The sequence below is a fragment of the Malaya genurostris genome, chromosome 2, assembly GCF_030247185.1.
Source record: "Malaya genurostris strain Urasoe2022 chromosome 2, Malgen_1.1, whole genome shotgun sequence".
NCBI classification, from domain to species: domain Eukaryota; kingdom Metazoa; phylum Arthropoda; class Insecta; order Diptera; family Culicidae; genus Malaya; species Malaya genurostris.
In genome coordinates, this window is record NC_080571.1 from 280,048,385 (window position 1) to 280,075,189 (window position 26,805).

The 26,805-nt window shown below is 37.1% G+C and overlaps 1 protein-coding gene across 1 annotated transcript in view; it reads right to left on the reverse strand.

Moving 5' to 3' along the window:
- Positions 1 to 26,805, reverse strand: part of LOC131430267 (homeobox protein aristaless) — a 223,067-nt gene that overhangs the window by 26,064 nt on the left and 170,198 nt on the right. The gene's annotated exons all lie outside the window — the stretch shown is intronic.

The following is a 26,805-nucleotide window of genomic DNA, read 5'->3' on the forward strand; positions in this document are numbered from 1 at the left end:
GATCCTTATGGTTTCGAATCTTGGATGTTTTTATAACATTTCACTGTTTATCGCAGCAGTTGCGTTGAAACGATGCGAAATCTTGAAATCCGCAGCTTCAAATGGCTGGCCAGACCATAGCTTTCTTTTCAAATGTTTCGACTTGTATCGACCAATGTCACTGACTGGATCAATTCTTGCCCGTCTAGCATCGTACAATATTTTTAAATCATTTGAGCACAATATTTCACCGTTGTTTCGCTTGCTGAAAGTTGACGTATTTTTAAACAAGCTGATAGAAACAAACCAACAAATGGTTTCGCAAGTGAAGAAAAAATATTTCATACAGAACGCAGCCATACAAATTGAAAGATTCTCAATTATCGACACCGTTCATACTCTCTAGGACAGACTCTAAGCAATCGAAGATGAAAATATTGCACATTTCACCGTTTTCACGCAGATGAAAATATTGCACATTTCTAGAAGCACTTAAAGTTGCTACTGATGCTGATCAAATTTTTTGATGGGAACTTAGGTTGAGTAGAAGAATTTAATTTTCGTGGAAGTTGATAGGGACTTTAAAATTAAGGTTACTAGTTGTAAACCATAAAAATAAAGGTTTTTGATTGATGCTCTGACCATCGCGTCAAACCGTATTTTTCTCCCCCAATAAAGCACCAAACAGCATCAGCACAGTTGCAGCCGGCTTCCCGAATCTGCCATACAATCACTGGAACCACCTTCGCCAAATTGGCTCGGAAAGTTCACAACCATATCGACAATCGATGAGCCGCACTAAAAAACTTTAATTTATGGTCCACTCCAAAATTCGTTCCACGCCGAAAAACCAGATCCGGAGCTCCTCGCCGGTTCGCATTTTGAAATTCAATCTAATTTTTGATTAATTTCCTAAATTATTTTGACAGTTTAATTACCGAACCGTTCAAATAAATTTTTCGGCTAATCGATTTGGGATCTGAACAGCGCGACGAAGCATGAACGACTACTCGACAACGGGTTCGACCCGACGGGGCCATTTGACGATCGTCCTGGTTTCGAACATCCCTCAACATTCGCGCACGTTCTGCCGTCGTCCGTCGCCTTTGTTCGGGACCGGGTCAAATATTTGCATATTTAATTATAGATAATCTTTGGCATTTATTTCGAGGTGCGGATTGTCCGCTCGTAGGGTTGCCTTCGAAGCACGTTTGCTGTTAGAAAGTAGATGCTAATTTGCAATCATTTATCAGGATGGATTTGGTTTGTTTTAAAGAAGGGTTTGAAATAAAATTCTCAACGAATTCGAAACACTTTTCGATGGGATCGCCGGTTGCCCCGACGGTACACTAATTGAATGGGGATTAAATCAGAGCAGCACTCAGTCGTTCTTTTTTGTTTTTTTTTGTGTGTATGTGCCGTCTCTTCTATCATATCGGTCCAACGGAACCGACGTGCCGTCGAACGGTCACGAAATATTCGAAAGTACCGCTGACGCCACAGATCGACGCCGCTAGTCGGCTGGAACGCTCCATGAACTGCGAAACTGTCCACCCCGGACCGAAAGCGAGACTCGACTCGGTAATAGCCGCTGAAACCTCTAATCAGCACTTCCGATTATTTTCGTTCCAGTCGCGGCGGGACAAAGCTGCAACCTGCTGCAGCGGAAATCGACGAAATGGAAATTCCTGGGAACGCGCTGAAATTGCCTCGGAGATAAAGAAAAAAAAAATGATTGGAGACGACGACGACGACGTTGTCGAATAAAATCAAATCAACAATACCAATAAAAGTATTATTAAATTATATGATTGGTGGAGGAAGGTCCAGTGGTCAAAAGTGACAGCGGTTGTGGGCTCTGTGGCATCGACAGCACCTCAAGCAGCAGCAGCAGCAGAAGTAGATTCAGAAAACTGACTTTGACTGCCGTGTGCTTGTGTGTCATAATCGTGCTGAACACTGCCGTCCCTTGGCCGGTTGCGGTTTGAAACCGTAAGATCTCAACCTAATCCACCTAACAGAAAGTATAAACCGAGATACTTGATCAGTTTACAAGAAAATGGTAATTCTTGATACAAATTACTTAATTCAAAATTTTTTCATGAATCAAATAAGCTTTAGTTAGTAGCTCCAAGTTTCAAAAACTTGTCTCGAATTTCCGGAAGTTTACAAACAACACAAAAAAATCTGGATCAAGAACGAGAACGATCTCTACATTCTCATCCTTTCATCTCATCACCTAAAACTATTCAGAAAAAAAATTGAGTTCGAAACCATGGAACAAGAGGAACGGAAAATGTCCAACGGAAGAATGGAAACAACGAACATAAAAACGTGTGTTTCAACAGGATCGTACATTTGTCTTTGATGATTTTAATGAACTTTTGGCTGTGGTTGGTGCTGGCGACTGGGACTGGAACAGTATTGCAATCAGCCGATTATGTTGGGCAGACACTGTTTCAAACGATCAGAAACCAGACGGATTCCGAAAAAAGAATCAAAGGAGAAACGAAACCTGAAAAAAACACGAGACGAACCACAAAATGTCACAGGTTCGCTCATACCTTCGTACCGTGAGCTTTAGGAGGTAACCTGCCTGATGGCGCTTCGAGATTCCTCGACGATGGACACCGACAATGCGACAAGATTTTCAAGTAAGATAAGCCGAGATTTTACTTTTTCGGGCGGTGTTTTGTCTTTGTGTGTTTTGTTGTTTTTTTTTATTTTGGCTTGTCATGTTAAATCTGTTACCGTTGACATGAGGGTGCCATAATAAGGCACGAGTGCCATCCGACAAATTATTATGACGTTGTCATTTGCTACTGTTGAACACGATGCGGTAGGTAAGTGAATGTTGGGAAATTGAGCTGTAATGAAGCCGCTTAAGGTGATTTCAATTGCTTATTACAGTATCGTACTGCAACACAGTGCCGACCCCATTGTCGAATGGATAAACAATAACTAAAGTATTACTAGTGTGGTAAAGTGGTACTTTATTACTATTGAACTATTGAACAACTATATTGAACAGAAAAGGATTTTCGGTGCACTATTGGTTATTTAGCAGAAATGTCCACGACAGCTGTGCCAACGAAACAGAAATTTATGAAAGTATCTAAAATAAATCAGAAGATCAAGGATACTTTTTTTAAGATTTTCATCCCTGAGCGCATCAAAGTAGGTAAGAAAGTTTGTGGGATTCACATCAGAAAGGATCACATGAGTCTTAATTATATTCACACGATCAGAACAGTACTTCATCTATCGTTCACAGTGTACCTGTACCGAGCGTTTGTTCGTCGGGTGATTTCTGAGATGTGTACTCTCCAAAAGTAGTTTAAATATAGAACAAATCCAGTGTATGTAGAAAACCAGCACGTACAAGTTCTGTCCGTAGAGGATGCTCTATCACAAATTTTACTTTTGCTAATTTTCGATCAATCCCTCATTGTGTATAGATAAACAGTTTGAACATAGTTTAATAGTGTTCCAGAAATTCCTAGTAACAGCAGCAGCCTAAAGACTGTCTCAGAAAGTATGGACGCAACCAAAAACCGCTGCCATTTCGCAATGGTTCAGAATCTGTCAATTTTTATTGTTGCGTCCTGTTGTTTACACTCTTCTCTAGCCACTTGTGCAGTTGTTTATTCGTTTTCATTAGTTTGTTTCGAAATGCGTGGACTTTCAGCAGAACAACGTCGAAAAATTGTGTACAAATGGTGCACAGAACGCGGACCGTCACTGAGAAAGATAGCCAAAATGGAAGGAGTAAGTGAAAAAGCCGTGCGAAATGCAATCAGGAAGTTCGGTGAGGATAACAGCTTTGAGGATAAACCGAAAACGAGTCGAAAAAAAGGTCCTGCTAACCCTCAGTTGGATAAACGTATAAAAGTGGGCACTTCGAAGTCAAATGTTCTTCGTGCTAAAGAACGTTTGAATCTTCGAACCTATAAGAAGCAGAAACAACCAAAACGTAGTCCGAAACAAGAAGCATCGATCAGGCCGAGGGTTCGAAAGCTGTACAATACGATTCTTGCTGGAAATTTGAACTGCATAATCATGGACGACGAAACCTACGTGAAACTCGATTACAAATCCTTGCCGGGACCACAATATTATACGGTGTGTGTTAAACCAGTCCGAGACATCGATTGACGTCGAAAAATTTGGTAACAAAGCTTGGTCTGGCAAGTATATTGTAGCTCCGGAAAGATTTCGAAAACCTTCTTCACCACTGCTTCAATGAACAGCGAAATATACATCAAGGAATGTTTACAAAAACTACTTCTACCCATGATTCGAAGCCACAAGGATCCTGTTGTCTTCTGGCCAGATCTTGCTTCTTGCCACTACTCAAAATCAACGGTAGAAAGGTATACTACCAAAAATGTCACTTTCTTCCCAAAAGACATGAATCCACCAAATTGCCCACAACTTCGACCAATTGAGGAATTTTGGGTATTAACGAAGGCACATCTTAGGAAACATGTCTCGGAAGCCGGAATTGTTCAACAGTTCGAAAAAGATTGGAAAAGTGGCAAAACTTGTCGCTAAGAAGTCTGTACGGGTTTTAATGAAGAACGTTCGCAAGAAGGTGCGCTAGCTAGTCTACAATGGCTAAGTAGTAAATTTTGAGAATAATATTCTGTTGTTGTAGTCTAATATTATTAGTATATCGAATAAAATTTGAATATCTAACACTTGTGAATTATTTACAGCGAAATCAATGTGCGTCCATACTTTCTGGGACAGTCTTTATGAAACACGCACACGCGACATGAAGAAAATTGCGAAAATTTTGCAAATTCACTTTGAATCATATTGAAATTTCGGCGATTTCTTCTAAAATCTTGTAGTTTTGAGTCTTAAAAAAACCAGAACAGTAACCGATCATAGTTTTCGAAAACGAATTACGACTTCATAAAGCAAAAATTAAAAATTCCAAGCATACTTAGTTGTTGTAAATTTAAATACGAAAAGTTAAAACACACTTAACTAATCGTTCCAGTTTTTGAATGATTGGTGAAATTTGCAATGCGTGCATTCCACTGAATTTCACTCTAATGTTTCAAATTTGAAAAATATGACGAGATTTGACCATTTTCTCTCAGCTTTAGTCTATCTTAAAATGTCTTAAAAATTTGAAACTGAATTGATTGGTATTTGAGTTTTATATCGTCTCAGTGTTTCCCGTTCTGCGATATTTTAACAAAGGGGACGTCCGTACACCGCTACCAGTAGCAGGTATAAAATTACATGTGATGTGAGAAATAGCGTCATTTAAGTTAAAGCAGCTACTCTGAACGTACGAGACACCGTCAGCACGATGGCACCGAAAACCGGTAGAAAGGCAGATTTGTACCGTCACTAACACAATCAATTACGAACGGCAATGCGAAAGCGAAAGTGATGATGTTGAACACATCTTTATACTAAATAGTATGGGGTCGTGTGAAAAAATGCCATGCGAAACAGGGTTGCCATATATACAGGTTAATCTGTGTTATTATTATTATTATTATTATTACTATCATTATTATTATTAGAATGACTCTTGTATACCGAAGATCGTCGATACATTTCAGACCAGGCCATTGCAATTGTCTCGTACTGAAATTTCGAGAAGAATCAGATATCTTCGAACTTCATAGCTTCAATAAAAATAAACTACAAATTTGTCGTACCTAGCCTCCTATATTAGCAAATTAAAAAGGAATTGTTCCAAGTTTGGAATATATAGCTGTAGAATAGTAGCTGTTTAATGTAACTAATCTGTACTTTAATGTAGGTGCATCGCTTCAAATTCTCTTAGTGAAAAAGAGGAAAGCTTGCACAATTCATACAATCAATAAACTAACTGATATTCGGAAAAGTGATGGGAGCGTGTCAGTTTTTTTCGTTTTCACGACATCCAGTTATGTCTCTGACATTACTCACCCGCCTTTTTTCAGTAGCGATGTGTCATCTCGCGTTGTATATAGCAATACGAATAAGAGAAGCAGGTGAGATCATTCCTTAGAAATATTTTTTCTTATTTACAATCTTGTTATATTTCTCCTTACTAAAACTTGATGATTTTGATGTCGAATATTTAATTTCGGACTTGCATATTTCAGTGAACGAAACTATCAAAATGCTGTACTGGATTCATTATTGGCATTCAGAAGGGTGAAATTGTGGAATTATCATCGAATTTAAACACTGTTTCGAGAGATTTTCTCGAACGCGAATAAGTCAAATGCTGGGTTTATTTGCACTCGTTTGGAGCAGAACTTGCACTTCGAAAAGTGCACAAGGCTATTCAAGGTGCGCACTAAACTTATGATTTTCATCTCCGATTTGCAAAGAAGCAACCTCTATTGCTCTTTTGAAAACATTTGGAGTCATTAGAAGGGCTGATTTTGCATAATGTTTTTTATCGTTATCAACTTTCCGTTGGATTTTGCTCTAATGCAAACGCCCGGCAGTACGATTTCGGTTGAAGCGATAAATTTCTTCTCATTATGAATTGAGTTCATCTTATATAAATTAGAATTTAATTTTACCCACTCAACATTTACCCTGGGGTAGTTGTCAATTTCTCAGGTAAAACGACATAACAAGGAATTTCATCCGAGCTTGCATAACCCAAGATCAGAACATACCAATTAAAGCTGCAAATCGTTTTATGACACTTTTTGTCTTGCTGTCAAGCAACAACCTACCTCTAGCATGCTACGCGTAGGACTGAAACGTTAGCTATAGTTTTGCTTCTATTTATAGATTCGCGTGCTTCCAACAGCTTCGCTTTTGCATCTATTGACCAATCAGAGCGATGCTTTCCCTTTGACCCTTTGATATATCGCTTACCCCTTCAAAACCGTCGTCTATGGCAGGGAAATCGGATCAATGGCAGGGAAATCAGACAAAATAGGACACTGCTCGCTACTAATCAAAATTTCAATCATTTATAATTGAAAATACGTGGCCTGATACATTCAAATCGAATCTTAGAAATATTTCCAATCAAATAATGAAATAATATTAATAATTGATACAAAATATACTGAGCTGTAAGTGTTTAAAGCCTGACCACATTTCTACGTGTATTTTTCCTTGAGTTTTTATTTTGCACCCCTATATAGAAAATAAATATGTGTTCCACATCAAAAACAGGCGTCATGAGTTTTCTGATTTGATATTCGTTGATACCAAACATTTCAGAAAACTTCCATTTTGAATTAATGCTACCATAAATTTATGATCATATTTCCAGTGGCACAAAAGATTAGATACAACAAAAGATATTCCCGATCAAAAACTTATCACTCTCTCAGAAGGGGAAATTTGGAAAAGGCGCCCCATAGCAACGTTTATTACTGGAAAAAAGTTCGCAAGCACCATTTTGTATTATGTAGGTACGTAAAAACTGCCCTCCTCACTTCTTAGTCTTAATTATGTTAGGCTTAGTTTCGGCAGCATTGGTGAACTTTTTTCAGCTCTCGCTTCTAGCTTTTCCTCCTCCAGCGTACGTTTACGCTTGGTTTCATTTTTCTCCTTCTCCAATGCTGCTTTAGTTGGGAAATTTGTCAAAATTTGGATCAATCTGCGATTAACGACCATGACGCTTCTCCAAATCAGTTCACTTGGGGGAGGTCTGACGGCTCCAGAATGGCCTACATTTGCAACAGGTTCTATATTAATTGACGAGTTTTGTTCGGGTTTGGGTCAATCTGTGACAAATTCTGCCAGAAACTCTAAATACTAAAAGTTTTGATCATCAGTATTACCATGATATCAAATACCATTCTAAAATCGGTAACATTTCACTAATATTCAAGTTCAATTTGTTCTAAGCAAAAATGAAAGTTTTCGAGAACAATCGCGATTCACAAAAATGAAAGTATGATTATACTTGAAACCGATATGCCATTTTGTAAAGTTTTGATTACCTTTTCCAATGGTCCACGGTTTTGGAATTCGGATTCCAATTGATCTGCGTTACATATATTACTTTACAAAAACTCAAATTTACTCTCCAGGGCCACAAGAGGAACAAACGGTGTCCTGCACAAACACAAAAATACATGTAATTACATAGGTGACGTAATACTCGACCAAAAACACTATAGATGTGGCCGAGTGGCTATTCTGAAAAGAAAATAAGAAAAGAAGCATCCTATAAGCTTCGAAATTCTTTTTGTAATGTTTAAATCCATTTGATGCAAACATTGTATTAGGGCGGGGCTAGTCGATGAAAAAGTACGTATATGGGCTATCGGTATTCAACCGCTGCCAGACAATGGGGCTTCGGAAAAGTTAAACACACACCAATTAACGGTTTTAATCACTATAAATCATTACAACATTTTCCACCATAAAAATAGGAGAGCCTTACCAGCAAACAATTTACTGTCAAACCATTACCAGAATTCACCATTGAAAGTGCAGTGCTTTCAAATATTAAGTGAATTTAGAGTCCTAAAATTTCTCTCATGCTTTTGAAATTGAATTCTTCTGTGCCTTTTAAAGTTTTCTGAAAGAACACCAAGGGAAAATATGGATGATTTGAAATGTGTAGAAAATGAAGGGTAGAAAATCCTACAAGTTCCACAATACCTATCCAATACTGTAGGGTAAATGATACTGTAAGAAAATAATGACTGAAAATCACAGTAAAGCGCAATGAAATTACTATATTGAATCATAAAATTTCATTACTATTCAAGCTCATTTCATAGCATAACCACATCATTGTGGCGGTACGCCAACGCCATAATCAACCGAACCGACCAAAGCCGAAACAGAAACGACAAACCAGAAAATAAACCCTAATGAATTCAGATTGATTTTAATTACCATCTAAATTACCCAACTGTCACCTACGGTGCGGCGTTCGCTTTTTATTCTTTTTTTACTTCACCCCTCCATTCGACGATTGTCGCGCCTGTGCGGTGTGTGTCAACGAGAAAGTAGGTACATACACAGGACACCAAGTATGGCAGCCGTTCGGTAACCAAACACCCCTTGGATTTGCTGGTGTGTTTTAGCCTCCTCGTCGTCGTCCTTCCGTCCACCGGTGGTCTTTCCCGTATGGAATCCAGTGCTACCATGTTTCGCAGCCATTTTGACGCTTCCAGTCGCTGGTGGCTGGTGCGCTCTCGGTCTCACTTTTTTTTCTTTCTACACCTACGGAACATTTGAGCAAGTGCCACAAAGTCGTGCGTTTTTTTGTATGTTTTTCTTGGAAACCGATTTCACTGCCCGATTAGTCCAAGTAGAATTAGCTAAATTTATAGCTTTAATTAGCTAGCCGTTTTTACGACTGATGATTTTACACCTTGCCGGGAATCGCCACCGCTTCGTTGAGGCATTTCTAGCTTTTCGTTTCCTGCGAAACCACCGAAAACAAAACATGCTGTCGTTTCGGGTCCGAAATAGCCTAATTGAATTTTATTTTTATCATTTTGAATTATGCTAATAGTGAACGGGTCCGGTAAGTGGCCCTTAAAGAAATTAAGCTTAATTACGCGTGATCTAATTTCGGAGATTGCCGTGTCAATAAATTATGATCCATGCCGGGCAGTCCTGAGCGGGGTTGTTCGGTAGTTCGGTGGCGTGATGCAGGCAACACAATTTTCCGTCATGTCAAAACCACCCCAAGTTTGTTATGAATTTGTGCGCCGCCAGTATCGAGGTTAGCCGCCACCTCCTCCGCCGTTGGCGTCGTCAACATGCGCGGCATCGTGGTTAATGGCCAATAATTGCCGCGGACAGCGAATGTAGTCTTAGCTCAAACTGCCCTGCTACCGCCGGACTGGCCGGCCTGCCAGTTATGATTTTTAATTAAAAATTACTACCGCCATCAGTGAATATTTCTGCCTGTTGGTTGAGATGTTTGGTTTTACGACGCTGGCCGTGGGGCTGTGTTTGCTTTAATTAATCTAATGTCTATTTATTTTCCTACGCGCTACTGATGGTGGTGATATTAGTTGCACTAATTATGTGCAAATTTACTTGTAGCAATAAATTATATACTAGGATTACGCCTGATTCGGAAACAGGGTGTTGCTGATTTTTCTAGCCGTGCTCGAACAATGCGCGAAATGATTGGTCCAGTAATTATCAATGATTATTCAATTCTTTGTTGCTGTGTTTTATCTTCAATTTGTCGTGGTGCTATATTTCATTTCCATAATTATCGCACCAACGAACAATTGATGAAATCCCATCAATCTTAGCATTAGAGCAAGCAGTTTCTCCGAGTGTCACGATTTATGATCGCTTTCGTTTTCCATTTTGTCATTCTTATTCTGGGAGTCCATCGGTGGGGATGAATGTTCCGAAAGTTCTCTCGGATGCACCGAAACCGTCTCTTACCAAATTACACCAGTTACCGATCGGTTCACGATCTGCGGCTGCTGATGTATGCAATCTCCTAGAAACCCGATCAAAAACACGCGGAAGGTTATCATTTAGTGCAAACTGCATTTTGAAAGCCTTCCGCCCCAGGAAACGTAAAAATAACAACTGAGAAGCTTGAACAACAACAAAAAAATCCCCCGAACGAACTCCAATGATATCTCGCAAATATATCATTTATTTCGCAATCGAAACTGCTGAGTCGGATCACTGTCGGAACCTTACGGGCAAATGAATGGCTGTGTTATTTGCATAATTTACTGCTGCCTGGTGGCTGATTTCGGGTCCCGTTTGGTTGTTAATTAATTTGATTACACTTAATCACATGGAATCAAGCACACTACTACTACTGTTGCTAAATGGAGATGCCCGTTCGGTTGTTATCAATGCGACTGCAATGGTACCGACCGACATTCGGTTCTAGTTGGTGAAAGGTCCAAACTAATGCGAACAGTTTTCCGCAGTTCTTCGGGTCATTCCAGTGAAACGATACCAACCAGCTGAATAAGTTCTCGGTTTAATGATGTCTTTAACGATGCCCAGAAATAATGTTTTTTTTTCTGTTTTGGGTACACTTCTTAGAACTACTAAACCGATGAAACAAATATGGCCAGGTATAACAATCTATCGGTAATTTTGTATATTCAAACGATGGTCTTGGTGAATTGCTCACTGTATTTCTTTATGCTAATTAGGAAAAAAAAGAGTTGTTCATGAAACTACACTTTGAAGTAAACACCATTCCAACACGGATTAGAGTTTAGCACCTAACTGAAATTGGCTCGAAAAATTTCTATTCACGCTAGTCTTTAAAACTGTTTTGACCATGTCGGTAAAAGGTGAGATAATTAAGTGCTCATAAGTTCCTATCGCATGCCGCTCCGTGTGTCTTAGCTGACATTTAGTCAAGAGAACAGCGTCGACTGAGTTCTATTAGCTTCTGCATTAGTATCACTGACTTTAATTTGATTTCAAGTTGGTTTCACTTAATATAGACTTCCAGTCAATTTGGTTTTGAAAAACATGCCTGTAACATTCCTTACAATATTCATTGGAGACCATTATTCATCTCATAAAATAAAACGTATGAAACAATATACTTCTTATGAGTAATTAATTGTTTGGGTAGAATTAACGCTCGTATCTGTACTGTAATTTACAGTATTGTACTGTATTTCTGACCCAAATTATGCTTACTTATTTCTCAAATCGAAAAATAAATACAATATTTTAAATCTACTACGCATCGAATTCCGATTTCCCGGAATGTTTTGTCAGATATTTTGACAAAACAGTAGAAACATGTAGCGAAAATAAACACATCAAATAGATTTGTTTTTTCTCTTCATTTTATCATAGTCTATTTATTGTCCATTTTTGATCAGAGCGCGTAACAACAATTTTGCTAACATTTATTGATTTGAAACAATTGTGCAAAACATGCTTTGTAATTTTTTCAAGTGTATGTGATGGTAATGCCGATTGATTATTATGTTAACTTGTTTAATTTTCCCTTTTTGGGGGAGCGGATCATTTCGCCGAAAGTCGTTTCGCGATGGGTTGTTTAGAACACCTTTACGTAAAACGACAGAAATGGACTTTTCACATTTAAGAGTTTGCAGTGAATTTCAGATATATATAAAGTTTTTTTTTCTTAAATACGTTTATTTCTTAAGGCAGTTTACATGAGTTTTTCTTCGACGTAGCATCACTTTTACATAAAATTCTTATCCTAATATAATTCTAAAATAGTCACAACGATTTAAATTTATTAAAACATATTCCTCTTATTACTTAAATATCATCTTAGGTAATTCGTCATAAATTATGGAATCTACTCGGAAATATTATTTGAACCAAACGATTAACTTCTATAAATTATAAAATAAGCTGTTATTTTCAGACATTTTGTTGATGATTTCATGAACTATTTCGATTTTGTTTGTATCATCACATAATTTCTATTCTAATTTAGCTATTGGTTGAACTCATGGTCGCACCTGGAATCAGAACTAAGTCTTGAAAGGGTCCTTTATTAAATTGAAACTCCAATTTTCTTTATGAAATGATAAAGAAGTTTCCTGTGTTGGAAGGTCTCGAACTGGGACATTGGACAGTCTACCTTGGGTACGCAAAGAATTTATTAGTTGAGATCTGACATCACGATACTCCACGCATGTCCAAACGACATGATCAATATCCCGATAACCTTCTCCACAAGCACAATGATTAGTCTCGGAGAGCCCAATTCGAAGGAGACGTGCGTCTAACGTGTAGTGATTGGACATGAGTCTGGACATCATACGAATATATATATGAAGTTGAAATATATACAATTTTTGGTTAGGCAGCAATATTTTGAGTATAAAAAGGGGCCGTTTTGAATTTATCGTGGCTGCTTAATTCAACTGTTGAGAGTGCTGATCCATGGGCGACCGGGTAACACCGTAATCAAACTTGGACACCAGCGTTCGTGAAAAAGCAGAAATTAAAAATTAAAGCATAGTTTAGTGAAACTAACATAATATCAGATAGGTGTTAGGTCAGGCACAGAGCTTATGTGCTTTAGGGAAGTTATTCTAATTTCGTCGAAAGGGTAATTTCGAATACATCATATTATTATCTTTTGTGTTATTATGCCTCCTGTATTACTGATGTGGCGCAGCCACATAACCGAAGCCAAGATGGCTCGGCGGCATAAAACCTGCCGAGGTGACGCCAGCTGAGTTGGCCGCCGACCCGCCGTCGGAAGCGGCGGCATCTTGCATACAAATCTGTAACCACCTCGTTTGCCCGGTCTACTCAAAGCTAGGTTTCTTTGCTCAAATCGATGTAGCGAAGCCGCATTAGATATTTTTCCAGTTAGTAGACGGGAAATACATTTGCTTGGTAGACACACCTATGCAATTGCTTTGATGCTTAGTGGCTAATAGTCAACAAGTTTCCTTGAGATCTCCGTTCTGAGATTAAAAATCAATCTTTATTCAAGAAGTACAATTGCAGGTCAACAAAACATCATTCATTTGTGTTTATTTTCAATCAATTCCAATTACAATATTAGGACAATTTCAGGAATCGGCAAAATGACCCTTTCGGCGAAATGACCCTGATCCCTCTTTTTGTACTGTATTCTATTCAAGCTTAATTATATAACATAAAACCGAAGTACTTGCAGAAAAGACAATAGAGTGTTTCTGATGTAGAAAAGTCTAACAAATCGATTACACATAATTTACCATAATTTAATTCATAAATCGTATCATTGATTTAATTTTCTCTCGCATTCCGGAAGAAGGCTGATTACGGTTGATTTTCATTACGGTCGATCGATATTACGAAGAAAGACCTAGAAATAAGTTTACGAATGGGTTCAATGACCACACGAACCTTGTTTTACCGTTTTACCCCCATTTATTTCATAAGTCGTATTTCTGGTTAAACCTTCTTTCGCATACCGGAAGGAGGCTGATTGCAATTCATTTAAATCGATTGATATTACGAAGAAAGCCCTAAAATGTAGAGTACAAATAGGTTCAATGACTGGACGAATTATGTTATACCGTTTTACCCCAACAATATTCGTGCGGTCACTAAATCTATTTGTAATCTTATTTTAGGTCTTTCTTCGTAACATCAATCGATTCTAATCAACCGCAATTAGTCTCCTATCAGAATGCGAAAACAAGTTCACCCAGAGATACAACTTTTAAAATAAATTGAGGTAGAGGGGGGTAAACGGGCTAGTACTGTCATTCCCATTATGAGTGTTTAGATCACTGAAGTTCTCTACGTAATATGGAACAATATTAATAGGTCATATTGGAACTGCTTCGGAATTGTAGATCTGAATTCAACATTAAATTATGTTTGTGGGAAAATTGGGATCATGAGGTTATTTGCGGTTATTTGCGAGGTTTATTTGAGGTTATTTGCGAAACATAGAACTGTCTAGTTTAACCATAATTGGTTCAAACACCGATAAACAGAACTTTTATTTCTTTAAATTTCTGGACGAAGATGACTTGGGGTAAAATACAATATTTGTTAAAAACAATCCATTCATCGAACTTAAGAACATGTCAGGAGTACCTTCCGATTAGTCGAATTAATGTTTTTTTCAGAGTTTCACAGTTAGTTTTCGAAGTAAAGTCAGAAAAAAGAGAAATTGGAGCAAAACGCACATGATAGTAAATTTTGTGAATCTTCTAACTATGACCAATCGATTCTATGATAGATTTTTGCATAAGAATTACTAACTTTGAAAATATTAGCATTGAATATTACTATTATTAATATTAGGTTTTGATAGTTATGAAAAATAGGGAAAAATATCATAATACAATAAAACATCGTAGAATCTAAATCCGTTGATAAATTTGTGAGCGAGCTAACATTTTTGAACTTATGCCGTTTGTTGAGAGACGAACCGGCCTCCGGCTGAAAGTTTCTTAAATATAATAAGGGGCTGTTCATAAAAGACGTCACGCTTTTTTTGACGATTTTTGACTCCCCATCCCCCCTTTGTCACAAATTGTCACAGAAGCAAAGACCTCCCACCACCCCTATGTCACATGTCACGAATTCAAAATAAATAAAATTCATCTCAATACATTCTCAATATGTATCACAAACCATACAAATATGAGGGAAAAATTACATGCACTCATTAGATTAAAAAATATCCCTAAAACTACAAAAAGGTACATAGATATATTATTGTTTTAGGTAAAGAATAATATTTCCTTAGTGTATAATACAGGGCTGAGAAAATAAAGACCAAAACCTCATCAAAACAAGATCACTGACGTAGAATCTTTTCATGATCAGTTGATCAGTGAATTTTAAATCACATCGATCAATATCGGTACTGATCTTCCGTCACACAATGGGTGGTGATTTTGAGCTAAAATGATTCTTGATTTATGTAAGTTCAATCATTGGATGATTGGATAAGCTTTGATGTTGGTGGAGGAAAATCACATACGATCAAGATAAGACATGACATGATCTACGTCTGAAATCGTTGATCTCCCGCCCTTTTTCAACTGCATCAGAATCAGATAAGAGAAATTATTATGATATACTATTATCAATGCTAGAAAATCAAATTACTGAAAAAATGGTCAGTGCATAACTTAAGTTAAACCGTTTGAAGGCATCTTTTTCTTTTTTACTCATATTAGGCAAAATTTATTAATTTCGCTTATTTACTCGCTCCTCCGTGCACTTTTGCTGATTACAACAGAAATGATTTCCTGCATCATTCATTCCCGAATTTACAAGAAGAAGCTTTTACATCAACAAATACACGTTTTCCTATAGAATGTAAACGTTTATTAGGGAGATTTTTCCAGGAAATAGGGCAAAGCAGTAATATAACTAGGTATTTCAAAAATGCGCTCATTGAAAATATTGGACGTCGCATTCCACAAAACCTCCTTCCCCCTTCCCCCTGTCACAAAAGGTCACGTTTTATGAAACACCCCCCTCCCCCTTGCGGCGTGACGTCTTTTATGGACAGCCCCTAAACTAAAATAACGTTTGTAGAAAAAATGAAGGAAAATATCGTTTTAAAATAACTCTTAGAAAACATATATTTTTTATATTTCTTTTGGAAAGTTAATTTAATGATGTGAATTTTGACCCATGTCTAGTGAAGTGCTGTTAAACAAGTGCGTGAGATATCGATGAGAATAAATGATAGTCGGAATTTCTCATGTCTGACGAGTGTGGCGGGTTAGACAAAAGAGCCTATCCGAGTTCAGAAATGATGTTTTTGACCACTTACGCAGTGTATTTCAGGTCGTTGTCGCACAGCAAAATTACTTATGCCGTTTGTTGAGAGACGAACCGGTCAAAAACTAGTCCAAAAAAATTGTAAGGAACCGAACTGAATAAAAATACATCACTTATGAAATCGGTTGTTTTTCAGTTATTCAATGTCCACACACCGACACAAAAGATGGAGCACCCTGTATATATTTGTTTTTTATGTCTCCCTACTAATTGATATAGCGCTGCCACATATCCGAACATCCGAAGCCAAGAACTGATCTCCGACCCAGCGTCGGTAGCGGCCATCTGCCATATTTCAGAAGAAACAATTGTAGGTCAACAAATAACACTATCAACTTTCATTTATCTTTGTTTCAAATCAATTCCAAATGCCGTAAAAAATGTGCCCTAGCACAAAATTCGACTAACCCCTAAATGATCAAACCTGCATGGACTAGAAAAAAAGTCGAAAACACGTTTTCGTTCGGCACGTCAAATATCACTTACTTTACGCCTGCTTAGCGGTTCAAATTGAACAGCCGAGTTTAGTATTTAGCAGTTCAATTTGAATTGCTCTGCGCTGATGAGTCAAAGACGAAATGTAAACAATATCAATTCCAATTCGATATAAAAATTTCGCATTTTTAAATTAACTGGCACATCCGATAGAAAATGAGAAAGAGTTTTATCGGAGATTCTCGGAGAGTTCTGTTTCTAGTTTTAACGTAAATACCTGTGATGGCCGAACTCCGCAGATGTACTCACAGAAGGAGTGAAAATTAACCAAAATGCACATTGAGAACAACTTCTACAGAACGTTGTCAAACCGTTGGTACGTGTGAATTTTGTTGTTGTTTCCATTATAGAGATTTTAACCTTAAGATCATTCGCCTCTTCTTGCCAGAAAAACTTTCTGACCCTATTGTACAATTTCTTGGTTCCTTCGATGAAATATCAAGAAAATATCAAGTAGCGCTCTGACGGCACAGAAACATCACGACAAGATATGATGGTAAAATTTGTTGTTATTTTGATCGCTGTTTGTAATATACATCTTTCCGGGTAAACTTCATAAAAAACCGAAGCTTCTCAATGATTTCGTAGAGCCACAGCAATTCAGAAACAGATGGTTCTGCTAAGGGCTTCTTGTGTCACCCAAAATTCGATATTGAAGTCCGTGCCATGGTCGTTGATTCGTCGACCATATGGCTAGTGAAGCAAAGCGAGAAAGGTGCAAAAAGGCAAAACGCGGATAAAAACAAGTAAATGGTGCAACTTGATAATATTTCATTTGCTTGACAGAAGCTTCAAACCCGTCGCAACACAATCGAGTAGAGAAGTAGGAGGTTCGTCGCTTTTCTCTCGTTCTGTCTCTGTCTCAAATGTCGAGCTGCCGGCCGTGTCAACCTCTAATTCACGCCTCCTCCTTTCACCTGGAGCCTCCCACTGGAAGCTAATTTCCGCTATTTGGCAGCCAGTGAGTGCAGACGCTGGGAGGAGCGGAGGTCGCAACGGATAACGGGTCGGATCGGCACGGTGCACACCGAATAACAAGATCAACCGCAAAAGCAGATCACTGACGGAGATCTTGCGGCGGTGAAGGAAACTGGAAGCAGTTTTTATCTCCTGCTGCAACTGGTTGTGATTGGATAACAAGATATTAAATCTGCTTGTTTAGGTGGAACAGCTTTGGGTCGGTGAGTGTGGTTTTTCTTCAACTCGGTGTTACACACCACACTTATATTGGCCTTGTGGTTTCGGACGCTTATGGCTAGACTGGATATGATTCAATGCAATTCTGGACACTTTTTATATGAATCAGAAACTTCAGATTTTTTTTACAACGAATCCTAAACTGAATGAATCATAGAATTACTGTCTTTCGATATCATCCATGCGATTCATACCATTTATATGCGGGCTTAGACATCATCTGAGAAAAACTAAATATAGTTTTAAATATTGATACATCAAACATTTCATTTATATATCTAACTTTTTGACAATTTATACTTTATGAGAGCTTAGCATTTTAGAACGAATATTTATCACAGCTTGTATATGCTCTTAACATCCTAACTAACGAAAAGTTTGGATGAAAGGTACTGATTTGGCTTAAACAACTAAATAAGTTCATGTGACACATCCGAACAAAGGAGAGGACGCTTCAAAATCATTTTCAGAATTTTATTCTGAATCCTTTGAAGCGTTTTCTTCCTGGTGGAACAACAGCTTGACCAAATTGGTACCGCATAAAGCATGGCTGGTCTGGAAATTTGTTTATAAATTAACAATTTGTTTTTTAGACAGAGCTTAGAATTTCTGTTTATAAGAGGATATAAACATTTAATATATTTATTACACTTTGCCTGGATTCCTTCAATGTGATCCTTGAAAGTGAGTTTTTTGTCATACATTAAACCTAAGTATTTAGCTCGATCAGACCATGTCAATTCCAAGCCATTCAATTTTAGAATGTGATTATTGTTTGGTTTAAGAAAAGAAGCTCTTGGCTTATGAGGAAAGATAATTAATTGCGTTTTTGCTGCATTTGGTTTAATTTTCCATTTTGACAGATAATCACTGAAAATATTTAAACTTCTTTGTAGGCGACTGCAGATCACTCTTAGATTTCTACCCGTGGCTAACAGTCTTGTGTCGTCACAGAACAGCGATTTCAGACAACCAACGGGTAGATTTGGAAAATCAGAAGTGAAAATATTATACAAGATTGGAGCTACACTCGAACCCTGCGGAACACCGGCTCGTACGGGTAGCAATTCAGATTTACAATTCTGATAGCTAACCTGAAGAGTACGATCAGTTAAATAATTTTGAATCATTTTGATTAAATAAATAGGAAACGGGAAATCAGACATTTTTGCTATTAAACCTTTGTGCCAGACACTGTCGAATGATTTTTCTATGTCTAGAAGAGCAACTCCTGTGGATAACCCAGAAGATTTATTTGCTTTTATCATGTTCGTTACTCTGACAAGTTGATGAGTAGTTGAATGTTCATGACGAAATCCAAACTGCTCTGGTAAAAAAATTGAATTCTCATTTATATGAGTCATCATTCTCAACAAGATAATTCTTTCAAAAAGTTTACTGATAGAAGAAAGTAAGCTAATTGGGCGATAACTTGATGTTTCTACTGGGTTTTTATCAGGTTTCAGGATAGGAATTACTTTGGCGTTTTTCCATCTTTTTGGGAAGTAAGCTAATGAAAAACACTTGTTGAAAATTTTAACCAGGAGTCTCAAGGCAACATCGGGAAGATTTTTAATAAGAATATTAAAAATTCCATCATTACCAGGAGCCTTCATGTTTTTGAGTTTCCTAATAATTGATTTAATTTCATCAAAATTCGTCTCAATAATGTCATCGTGTGATAACACTTGAGTTGAAATATGATCATATTTCAGTGAGACTTCGTTTTCAATAGGACTCACAACGTTTAAATTAAAATTGTGGACACTCTCGAACTGCTGAGCAAGTTTTTGAGCTTTTTCACCATTTGTAAGAAGTATTTGATTTCCTTCCTTGAGCGCAGGAATTGGTTTCTGAGGTTTCTTAAGAACCTTAGAAAGTTTCCAGAAAGGTTTAGAATATGGTTTAATTTGTTCAACTTCTTTAGCGAAATTTTCATTTCGCAAAAGAGTAAATCTATGTTTAATTTCTTTTTGTAAATTGTTTTTCATAGCAGGATCACGAGAACGTTGATATTGTCGTCGACGAACATTCTTCAACCGAATGAGCAGTTGAAGATTGTCATCGATGATAGGAGAATTTAATTTAGTTTGAGCTTTGGGAACTGAAAGATTTCTAGCTTCGATAATATAATGATTCAAATTATCAATTGCTGTGTCGATGTCCGCAGAATTTTCTAAAATAGTTTCATGATCCACATGATTTTCAATGTGAGATCTGTAATCCAACCAATTAGCTCTATGATAGTTGAAAATAGAACTAATTGGATTAATTATAGCTTCGTTGGAAAGTCTGAATGTTACTGGAAGATGATCTGAGTCAAAGTCAGCATGAGTAATCGGTTCACTACAAATGTGACTTTGATCTGTTAGAACCAGATCAATTGTAGACGGGTTTTTCACGGAAGAGAAACAAGTCGGATTACTGGGATGAAGAACTGTGAAGTAACCAGCTGAGAGTTGATTGTGAAGTATTTTACCATTACTGTTATTTTGCCTACAATTCCACTGGACATGCTTAGCATTTAAGTCCCCTATTACGAAAAATTTCGATCGATATCTTGTAAGTTTTTGCAAATCGCCTTTAAAGAAATTTAATTGTTCGCCGGTGCATTGGAATGGCAAATATGCTCCAGCGATGAAATAAATTCCATGAATGGTTTCAACTCCGATTCCCAAGCTTTCAATAACTTTAGTATTGAAAGAAGGTAAAATTCGATATTTAATTTGCCGTTGGACAAAAATGGCAACTCCACCATCCATACCAGTAAACCTGTCAAATCGATGAACCACATAATGTGAATTACTTTTCAATTTTACATGTGGTTTATGAAAAGTTTCTGTCACAATGGCAATATGAATTTTGTGAACTTTGAGAAAATTATAAAATTCATCTTCACTCGATTTCAAAGATCGAGCATTCCAATTTAAAATATTCAAATAATTATTTAACATCACTATTAAATTTTAAATTCATTATAATATTATTTGCAAATTTCCATCCGATTTGAAATGCTTCAAAAAGTGATGAAGTCGAATTCATTTGAATGATCATTTGAAAAAGTTGATCTTGTAGGTAGATCATTTTATTTTCAGTTATATCGCCTAAATCGACTTCATTTAAAGAAGCGAATGGCATTGAAGGAATATTTGTATGTAGACTGCAATTAGAAGAAGATGATTTGGCCGGTCTACCTATTAATAAATTGTTTTCGTTAGAAGAAGAACTGCAAGGCGGTCCTGTGTTTTGATTATTTACATTAGAAGAAATAGGTGGTAGATTTCTACCTAATATACCAGCATAACTGACATTAGAAGAAGATGATGACGAGGTCGATCTACCTGTCAATAAATTGTTTTCGTTAGAAGACGAATTGGCAGGCGTACCTGTTTTTTGTTTCGAAGAAATCAGTGCCTTAGAAGAATTAGGCGTGGCATTTGTAACGGTTTTTTGATTTTCAGGTATGTTCTGTAAATTTAAGGTCGTTGATTTGACTTGTTGTCGAAGCGAACGAGCGTTTAAAATTTTTTCCCTGACAGGACATTTCAAATAATTGGATTTATGATTTCCATCGCAATTTGAACATGAAAATTTATCAGTGGTTTCGTTCATTGGACAAACGTCTTTCGAATGCGATTTACCACAATTCAAACACCGTATATTCATATGACAATTTTTGGTTCCATGACCGAAGCCTTGGCAACGACGACATTGCGTTAAGTTTGCAATACGATTATGCCGTTTATAATGTTCCCAATGAATTTTAATGGGGGAAATGAAACGTACTTTTTCTAAAGTTTTCAAATTGTTTACATCACTTCGATTGAAGTGTATTAGGTAAGTTCTTGGGAAATTCCAGAGCGTGGTTTAGAAGTACCATTCGCTCTTTTTTTCATAAGTATTACTTGGGAAGGGGCAAAACCAAGCAATTCTTTTAGTTCATTTTTAATTTCATCAATACTTTGATCATTTGATAATCCTTTCAAGACAGCCTTGAAGGGTCTGTCTGATTTTATATCATATGAATAAAATTTATGAAGTTTCTCGGACAAATATCGAATAAGACGTTCGTAATCTTCCAATCCATCAACCAAGACTCGACATTCTCCTCTTCGTCCGATTTGAAATGAGACTTTCACTTCCGGAAGAAAAGTAGAAAGCTCAGTACGGAATGCTTTGAAGTCGGAAATCATCACCGTCACTGGTGGCATAGATTGATGTTTCTTCCCAGAACGACAAGCGTCCATTTTGGGAATTTTTGAAGAATTTTCTTCTATGTCGCTACAATCGGATTCAGGAAGAATCTCGTAAATATTGTTAGACGGCATAGAATCAACGGAAGGGAAATCCGTCCGTTGTCTTTTATTTTTACATTCAGATTCTATAAGATCGTGAATGTTATTAGAAAAATGTTGAATAACGGATTGTGATTTATTCCGTATTGAATTATTTTTAGCCTTAGGCTTGTTTCCTTTCCGGTTGGACGCAGGCATTTTTGAAATTAATGAAATTTTAAATTAAATTAACTAGGCTAAATTAGTCTTCGATTAGACTCCTAGCTAGCCTTAAAAAAGGCTGATTAATTTCTTAGTCACTCTAATATCACTCTTTGTATCACTTAGTTAGTGATTCAGGTAGCCTTGAAAAAGACTGAAGCCTTGAATCAATGAAACTCTAGGTAGCCAGAAAAAAAATTCCAGGAGCCAAGAGCTATACGCGTGCGGTGCGAACGACTGTTCAACACCGACTGGAGGAAGTTCTTTAATTTACGTCAATTATACTATGATATCTTCAGAAAGGACAGCCATTTGAACTTCGAACTTGAATCAATAGAACCTCTAAAGAATTTCGTGATTTAATAAATTAATAATAATTGCTTTATAATGGAGGAAAAATACCGTACAAGGCCAGTAGTGGTTTGAAAAGCGTTACCCTGTTCATAAACAAAGATTTATCGGTGGTATTTTGCATTTAAGCATGGTGGAACTGTTATATCAGTACCTGGTGCGGAATGCTCAGGTAGGTCAAATGAAACGGTCATTCCGGGAATTATTAGGTAAGCACATCAACTGGAAGTGCATTTAAGAAATTCTTGACAGGAAAAAAGGCAGGTGGGTAATGTCAGAGACATAACCGGATGACGTGAATACGAATAAAACTGGTACGCTTCCTTTACCCTTCCGAATATCAGTTAGTTAATTGATTGTGTGAATTGTGCAAGCTTTCCCCTTCTTTGCTACTAGATTTTGAAACGATGTACCAACACTAAAATACAGATTAGTGACATCAAACGTCCTGATGAACAATTAAATATTGCGAAATAATTTGTATAATTCTTTATAATAAGAAGGGTGATACACGAGAAAAAAAAACTATAATACTCATATCATATTCAATATCCTACGAAAAATTTCCTCTAATTTATTGCAAATGTAAATAACAATAAAATATCTGACACCATTTGCACACTCTGAAGTCAACAAAACGCATTTAAAACAATGCACACAAAATGCAATAAAAAAGGGCCGAAAAAAATATGTGTAAATTTTCTAATTAGAGTCTATCAGACTGTAAACCTCCACAAAACTTATTATATTTTAACAGGTAAGTAATTCTTTAGATAATATTTGGAGCAATAAGAAGGGCTGATTTTGCATAATGTTCCCCATCGTTGTCCACGTTTCGTTGTATTTTGCTCCAATGTTAATGACCAGCGGCAGGATGACGCAATCGTTCTTGTTTGAAGCGAAACTGGCTCCGTGAACGTCCCACAATTAATTCAATACTAAAGCTATTTCGGTAAAGGGTTTTTCACGTGATTTAGTTTTTTACATGATCTCGTTTCGTTTTACGTGAGCTTTTTTACAACTGGGTGATCTCAACGGCTACAGAAACAGTACCGAACAGAATTTTGATGTCGATTATTTTATTTCATTTCGGATTTGCATATTTCAGTGAAAGAAACTAGCAAAATGCTGTACGGGATTCATTTCCGGCATTCAAAAGGGTTAAATTATAGAATTGTCATCGATAATAAACACTGTTTCGAGCATTTTTCTCGAACGCGAAGCAGTCAAATTTTTCAAGGTTGCACCAAACTGATGATTTTATCGCCGATTTGCAAAGTAGCAATCTCTATAGATTTTTAGGTTACATATGGAGTCATTTGAAGGGCTGATTTTGTGTAATGTTCCCCATCGTTGTCCACTTTTCATTGTATTTTGCTTTAATGCTAACGATCAGCTGTAGGATGACGATCTTCTTTGAAGGGAAATTGGCTGGACTGATTTGAAACTCGTTGATACCGAACATTTCCGAAAACTTTAATTTTTAATTATTTGTAATCCTGCTATACAACTGAAAATGTTACCATAAATTAATGGATATGTTTCCGATGGCATGCGACAAAAAGAGACATTCCCGGTCAAAAACTTATCACTCTCTCAGAGGGTAAATTTTGAAAAGGCGCCCCATAGTAAAGTAAGTTGTATTCATGATAAAAAGTATATTTCAAATGTTCCGCGTTCGCTCCAAAATGAACAAAATCAACAACGTATCAATGGTTCAGAGAGGAGTTTCGAATTGTTTAGATGCAATAAACAGGATTTCTGGCATAGGCATGTGACAGGGGATGAAATATGGATCCATTATTTTACACTGGAGTCGAGTTAGCACTCAACTGAAAAGCGTCCGAAAATGCAACTGCCAGCTAAAGAAATCATGCCGTCATTTTTTTCTTTTGAGATGCTCGAGAAATAATTTATATCTTCTATCTTGAAAAGAGAAGAACCATCAATAGTGAAGTTATTGATGCGTTTGAAGAGCATTATCGAAAAAAGTGGCCTCAAACATATTTCATCAAGCCAATGCACCGTGACGCAAGTCAATGAACACAATGTTCAAATTGAACGAATGAAATTTTATTTGTTTCCTAACACAATATATTCTCCAGATCTAGCCCTCAGCGACTACTGAATCTTTGCTGATACTCCCCGAAAAAAAGATTTTGCTCGAATGAGAAAGTTTTCGCTACAGCTGAAGCCTATTTTGAATCCAAGGACAAATCATTCTATGAGCATGGTATGGCAAACTTTTTGAACGAAGTGTTCCCTTGGATACAGAAATGCCAAACATTTTGTTGAATTCGTCATCGAATTTTGTTAAAACAAAGGGTTTACGGTAATTAAAACCAGTAAATAGGGTAACGGTAACCCCATTCATCTCAGCTCCAGGAGTCATCTTATATACAAAAACCATTAGTGAGAGTGAGATTTGTAGTCTCTGTTCAATAGATTGATTTCAAGAGTAGGATGAAATTAGGTGCATTCGTCTCGAGCTCTCGCGTCAATTTTGCAGCAGAATTGCACAATTTTCGCGGTATTACATATATTGTGTTCAATATTATCACAATTCGTTGATGTCCTGGTTCAACTAAAATATTATATGAATGCAATTAGACTAGTTCTCTGCCAAAACAAAACAAATGTTTTTTAGGAGGTTTGTTTTTTAATACTTTACTCTATTATCTGAAAGATGCTTTGACAGTGTAAAATGATGTCTCTACTCAGTATTGTTTGGCAAATCATCATGAATAGGTTAACTATAGAACAGCACTTCCAAATCGTGGAAATTTATTTTCAAAATCAGTGTTCAATTGATACTGTTTTTAGCTTAAAACTCTCTTCAGTGTTAAGGCGCCGTATTTGGAGCAAAGATAATCCAAACACCGTTCAAGAATTACCGATGCATCCTGATAAATGTACTGTTTGGTGCGGTCTATGGGCTGGTGGAATAATCGCTCCTTATGTGAACGAAATGTGGTTTCAGCAGGATGGTGCCACTTGTCATACTGCGGCCGAAACAATCGACATTTTGAAAGAACATTTCAACGACAACATTTCGAGAAACGGACCGGCGAATTTGTCTCCTCGTTCGTGTGATTTGACGCCACTCGATCATTTTTTGTGGGGATACGTGAAGTCATTGGTTTATGTAGATAAACTCGCAACGATTGGTGCCTTGAAAACCAATATTCAACGTGTCATTGCTGAAATACGCACTCAAATTTTTATTTAAATTTCAAATCAGCCAGCTTTCAAAAAACACATATTACAATCGGTGAATTCAACTTGAAACATTGTAAATTCATACAAAAATTCAGCACTCTTGAGAGGATTACTTCCTGCAAATTATAATTGATGAATTACAAGTTGTACGAAATTTTCAGTTGCACTAAATAATGTTCAACTCTGTTAGGAAACCAATAAATTTACTCACCAAAAAGTTTATTTTGGTATATCCGTGCCTAAACGACATTCGACGAAAGTGTGTCCAACATCAATTTTGATCGAACTTCAGCTCAATTCAAAAAATTCCCATATTAACGGATGCCACTTTTGACATGGCAGCAAATGGATTTCATGAAAGCCTCACACCCGAGGCAAGCCCTCCGCCAACGGTTTCCATTTCCGAAATCACAAACGTGACCAGCAAACATAATAAATATACCGAAATACAATTATCCCGAACACACAAAGGAATCGTTCGAGCACGCAACGTCATTAGTAAGACTGACGCGAGAAGCGAATGGCGGGCGCATTCACGCTCTCGTCCATCTTTCCGTCGCCTACCGGCCTTTCCGGACACAGCACGGAAAACGCAAATGACCACGGTTCGGTCCACCACCACGCTTGCATGTGCAACGGTATTACTCTGAATAGTATAAATTAAATTAATTTGTTTTTATTAGCCATTTTCGTTCCAATCAAAAAACTATATTTTATCCCTCCACAACTGGTCAGTTTTCTTTGGTGGTGAAGCTACGAAGCTATCGGAAATTGAGGTTGGATTGAATGTCCCATTATCTATTAATTATACAATCGTGATCACACACGTATTGATAAAATTTGCGGTTTATCATTTTTGGAAATTGCACAA